Raw genomic sequence first — 5,859 nt, 5'->3', positions numbered from 1 at the left:
GTCATTTACTTCCTTGTGGTCCGAAGCTCTGGGATTTCCAGCCAATTAAAGCTGTAAAAGGCATGTAGCAAGAAGGTTTGAAATGAATCAGAGTTTTCTTTCTTAATCATGTACTTTATCACTTTTTATTTACAGAACACCCTACTTCCTTTAAGACATTAACAGGGTATATTCACATTATCTAAAGCCTCTCAGTTGAGAGGCATGATATGGGATCTTTTAAAAGGCCTTTTAATGTCAGACGACTTTTATTTTATATTGCTCTTCTCTTTATGACCCCCCCTCTCTCTCTCTCTGTTTTTCTTTGCAGGCTCTATTGGGGATCTTAATGGAGGTGAGGATCCATCTGATGATGTAAGCATGTCAGGAGAGGAGGGCGGAGCTTCAGACCAGGAGGACTCTGCAGAGTGTGGCAGTTCAAGTCCACCTTCATTTGCACCACTTTATAACGAAGGTGAAATGACGCATGCTAAACCAGCTGTTGTATGAAAACCATCAGAAGCTGCCCAAATGTTCCTAACAGTGTGTTTATGGTCTGATATAACCTGTATTGTTTTGTGATTAAACAGTTTTAACACTGATGTCTATTGATAACAGTATTACATATCTCGCTCACATCTGATCGTCTGGAAAAAACGGGTTCATTTTTTTTTTAAGAGTCTTCATGCTCCTTTTTTCTATACACCAAGCTCCAAAAAGTACAAAAAAAAAAAAACACCATCAAAGCACCGTCCATGAACTTCTGGAGCCGTATGATAGCTTCTTTTGAAGTGCAGACTTAAATTTTTCACAGAAAATCTGCTGTAGCTTTCTAATAAATGTCAATGGACATGCCATTACCGTTTGATGCTGCTGTCCATTCTGGCACAATGCATCTTAAGCTTCCATATTTGACTACAGAGTTTTCATTAAACTTGGAATATACTGTAGTGTGGAATGAGTCATTATATTATTTTTTATGGTATTTTTAATTTATTTTTCTTTTAGCAATAACATTTATATTTATGTAGTGTGTTTTATAGTTTTACACTATATATATATATATATGGGAAAAATTATGGGAAAAAAATAAGCATGCTGGTTTGAAATGAGAGAAGAGTGTAAATAATGACCGAACTAATCCTTTATGAAATAACTGTTGAGGAAAAAGAAATGCTCACTGAATGATGCAGAACGCTTTCCTCTGAAGAGAGTCCATCGTAACTTAAAATTAGATTATTTTAATCTAACTGGTTTAGTTTCTGGAAGTGTTATATTTTATAGATTTAAAAAAACAAACAGGTTCTCTCTCTTTTTTTAATGAGGTAAAATAATTCAGTTTTTGCAGACATTGATGTATATGGTTGACTTGTTGCATTTTCTGTCAGTTTTTCCAGCTGTAAGACATTTAAGTCACGTTTTTAGTTAAGATTTCTGTTTTTCCTCTTTTTTTTCTTTTAATCTGGAAAATTCCTGTTCTTGTGAAATTGGGGACTGAGGAGATAAGAGCCGGTTCATTGGCTGCTTTTGATAAACGCATGGAAATTCTGTCAGGTGCTAATCGTGACTAGTTTAGAGATTGCCCTGTTTTGTTTGTGTGCATGTGTGTGTGCATTTAGACATATGAGTATGTGGTATTCGCAAGTTTGTAATTGAGTTGCTATTTGTCATCCTCCTATTTTCCGATGTTAAAAGAGGGTCTATGTTAACGTGTTTCTTTAGCTCTTTTTTTTCCCCTCTATCAATCTCTCGCCCCCACCCCTCGGGGCTCCACTGTTGCCCGGTGCTGCTATTATCAGCCTCTGTAAATCAGCCGTGTTTGTCGAACCTGCTCTTTCAACCTGCGATCAATACCAGGTCTTTATCAGGCCAGCAGTGGCTAATAAAGGCAAGCTCCCTTATCCACCATCTGGGAGAGAAAGAGACAGGAGATAACCAACTGATAACTGCTTCAGAAAAACACTCAACCAGTCACAGGACACACAGTGCCGATAACCACCTGTAAAACATAAATATAAACTAAAATACCACCTTTTAATAATCATTAATGGCAGAGCGGCTGCTGGTTTCCATGTGAAAGGGTCAGTCTGAAGCGATCCGAAGAAGGATCTGATGAAGTCCTCGTCCGTATCAGCAGAGAAGCTGATAAACCTTAAGCAAAGATAGCTCCGTGTTCCCGAACACCTTTTGTTATCTCAAACCCAGTGAGGAGGTTTGATCGCGGGCCAGATCCAGCTTATGGTTTTGCCACGGCTGAAACAGTTAACTGGATGGAAACATCTTAGCTAGCCCCACTTTGGGGCGCCATGTTGGACTCAGAGATGATACAGTTGAGCCCTTTGTAACTTACAAGAAAAGAGCTTGACCCTGCCACGATGATCTGTTTGGGAAAAAGAACTCACAGAAAATTGACTCTAAAAAATGAGGCCAGCCAGAAAGAATGGAGCAAGCTGGGTGACTTTGCCCTCCAGGTGTGACAAGGGAAGTTGCTGTTATCAGATGAATGGAGGTTGTTGGGTTAGGAACGTGGCATGTGTGTGTGTGTTTGCATGTGCTGGTAGACTAAGGAGACTGTCGAGGAGCCTGGATGGTGGCAGCACCCATCCACCCCACCCTCTTTTCCTGATACCTGCCATCTCGGCTCAGATGATATGGGAGATTATATTGATAATATTAAATGCAATAACTGTGGCTCCAGCTCCTCTCCCCATGCTGAGCGCTGCAGGATAAAATCAATGTGCCATTCAATGTGATTTATAGCTGAAAATAATAGGGCTTCTTGGGCAGGGAGGGAGGCGCGTCATGGGACGGCATGCGCCGGGACGGGCTTAGAAAGGTGGTTGGGCCTAGGTGGAATTGTTGGGGTTGACGAGAAGGGCGTTGGGAAGTTGCTGTTTGAGATTTATTTGATGATGAAGATCTAATCTTCAACCTGTTGCATTAATAATGGCAGCTCTGACCTGCGTCACGTGGACGGACATTTATGGCCGGTATCGATCAGCAGCTATCGCTGTTTATCGCCACGGGAATGCAAGGGTAAACATGCCCTTTGTGCACCACAGATGAGCTGTAATCGAGGGAGGGAGCTGGGGAAGGGGAGAAGAAGAAAAGTGGAGTTTGGGAGAGAAGAGGACAAGAAGTCATGTCAGTTTACTCGTATACATGCAACAGTGGCACTCAACCAGCCAAAAGAGAGAGGAGAGACTGCTATCAGCAATGTGATCGCTTTGATCAAAGAGAATAACTAATCAGTGGCATCAATGTCTGGGAGATCTGTACTCTGTCTTTCACACTGATGAAAAAGATCGGCCTTAATAAAAGGAAGACGCTGGCCGTCTGTTGGCAGGGGTTTCCAGTTCTCGCTTGGTAAATCAAAAGGGCTCGTGTGTATACTGAGATGTTGCATTACTGAATAACACAGGCTTCTCTTTCAGCCACCTTTGATCATCAGAGCAAGACCACCACACTCATTTGTTGAGTACTGGAGAACTGTACAACATAAAACATCACACTCATGATCCAAAAATGACCGATCGTTCTTATACATAACAATTAAAAGTAAAAATATTGATATTATGTTTAATATTTGTATATTTTTTCATGTTTTATGATTTTTTTTTATTATTAAAATTATTCACTACCATTTGAAAGTTTGGGGACAGTAACATTTTTGCTTTGAAAGAAATTAATACTCAAGTTAATACAGTGATAGATTTTACAATAATTAAAAAAAAATATATACAGTTAGAATGCAATGATCAAAACTATTTTAAACACTGATCATAATTCTTAATAAAGTTTCTTGATCACCAAATTTCTGAAGGATCATGTGACAGTGAAGATTGGAGTAATGACTGCTGAATATTCAGCTTTGCCATCACAGGAAAAAATTGTTTTAAAATATATTAAAATAGAAAACAGATATTTTCAAATTATAATAATATTTCACAATATTGATGTTTGTACTGAATTTTTAAACACATAAATGCAGCCTTGGTGAGCAATAAGAGACTTCTTTCTTTGATCAGTAGTGTGCTGTTATATGATGATAATATTGCTTTAACATAATTACTTATAAAAAAAAATTTAACCAAAATAAATTTTATGGTTGGTAGTAAACCTTTTCTCACATTCACTCACCATTGGCAGTTGTGACAAACATTATTGTGAAAGTCGTGGAAACATTTAGTGATTAAACAAGTAATAACGCAATCATAAAATAAGTAACATACAATCAGCTGTTCATTATTGCAAAATAATCTCTGAAAGGGTGACTAGGACCCCCAGGATGAAGCAGATCACTCTGAAGTGGCTTAATTTGCAATAATGACTAACTCATTATTCCATTTATTTCATGTTGACTTGCCAAATAAATATATAAACATTTTATTTTAGCGATCATAATACAAAAACTTTTGTCTGCAGAATGCAGTGATTGACCAAACAGAATAAGTACTCCAGATAATATAGCACAAATTAAATTGCACAAGCAAACTTTTTAGAACTGGACTAATAAGTATGTGTGATGCTGTTTCCCTGTCAAATTTTTCCACTGGCTTTCCACAGAGCCAAGGACCCATGAGTCCCTGGCAGTGCCGGATGAGGGTGAGGAAGATCCAAAACACTCAAAACACTGTACAGAAGATGAGGAGGAGGAAGAGGAAGAGGCAGATGGGGAAGGGGAACACGGCCCAGGCGGCCCAGGTCAGTCTCTATCTGTCCCTCCTTCAGGAGTGTTTAACTGACGCATGAGTCACAGGCTCCTCAGGAAGGGCCAGCTGTATTCATACTGTCAGCTAGGCGGCCATGAAACAATATAGGCCACGACTTTATCCCAGTACTTTAGTACTGTACATTTAGTTCTGGAACTAAAGCGGTGCGAAAGGCCCTATTGGCTATCTTTATTATGGAGTATGGAGTAAGTACTAGGGCTGGGCGATATGTCAAAAATATCTGATCGATAATCGCCTTTAAGCGATATCCGATATCCGATAATATCGTCTACGTAAGCCCCACCTCCACCACGCCCCGCCCCTGCCGAGACAACATTGCCGACATGCACCATAAACACACACCATCTTCAGTTTGGTCTTAATTATTGCCACAAAGTTTGGTTTTACTTTTCTTAGTTTGCGCTTAAACTAACAGAAAACAATAGCTTTGCTGTTATTTTGGTGTTGCTAATAATTTCCACTCTATTCTTATCAAATGTGTTTTTGAAATGAATTTCGTTTTGTGAGGAGAACTGTTGAGGAAAAATAATAGAACCCAATTTTAAGTTCATCATGGTGAAGTTGAACATTCTGTCGGTGATTGTAAGAATGATAAATGCATGTTGATGTCGTATAATATTGTCTTGAATAAAATATACGTATTTTCCGATGTTTCTCTTTCTTTTTGGCATTATCGCCTGTGTAGACATTTCATGATGGTAAGTTTAATTTCCTTAATTATAACAATTGCAGCGTTGTTTTTAAAGTTGTAGTCAAGCTATAACGTATTTGATATTTATCATGTATGACTAAAATCATGCAGGGATTAAAAAACGAATTCTGAGCAAAAACGTTAAGGTTTTTTTCTTTTTTTCTGGTAGCCTACTAGTTCGGCGGTCTCTTTTGGCCCATTTTTAACTAAATAAAAATAACTGCTTTATTTATTTAGAAGCAGGATAATTTAAATTTCATTTTTGTATTGTAATTTTTATAATTTTTATTTTATTAATCAAAATACAACGCCCACAAAATAAAATTCAGTGTTGGGCTGCCGAATCTCCAAACGCGTGCATGTTGAGGGGCGAGTTGAGATATAGTACTATAATGTCTTCAGCCGTTTTTATAGTGCTATATATCAGCTTAATTAAACATAATTATATTGTATACA

At 38.2% G+C, this 5,859-nt stretch overlaps 1 protein-coding gene across 1 annotated transcript in view; it reads left to right on the top strand.

The window, feature by feature from the left end:
- Nucleotides 1–5,859, top strand: part of LOC107686266 (zinc finger protein ZFPM1-like) — a 95,589-nt gene that overhangs the window by 52,430 nt on the left and 37,300 nt on the right. The gene's annotated exons all lie outside the window — the stretch shown is intronic.

The sequence above is a fragment of the Sinocyclocheilus anshuiensis genome, unplaced genomic scaffold, assembly GCF_001515605.1.
Source record: "Sinocyclocheilus anshuiensis isolate Anshui unplaced genomic scaffold, SAMN03320099.WGS_v1.1 scaffold481, whole genome shotgun sequence".
Lineage (NCBI taxonomy): Eukaryota > Metazoa > Chordata > Actinopteri > Cypriniformes > Cyprinidae > Sinocyclocheilus > Sinocyclocheilus anshuiensis.
Note: the sequence above shows the minus strand (reverse complement) of the source record. Positions and strands in the feature narration are given on the sequence as shown.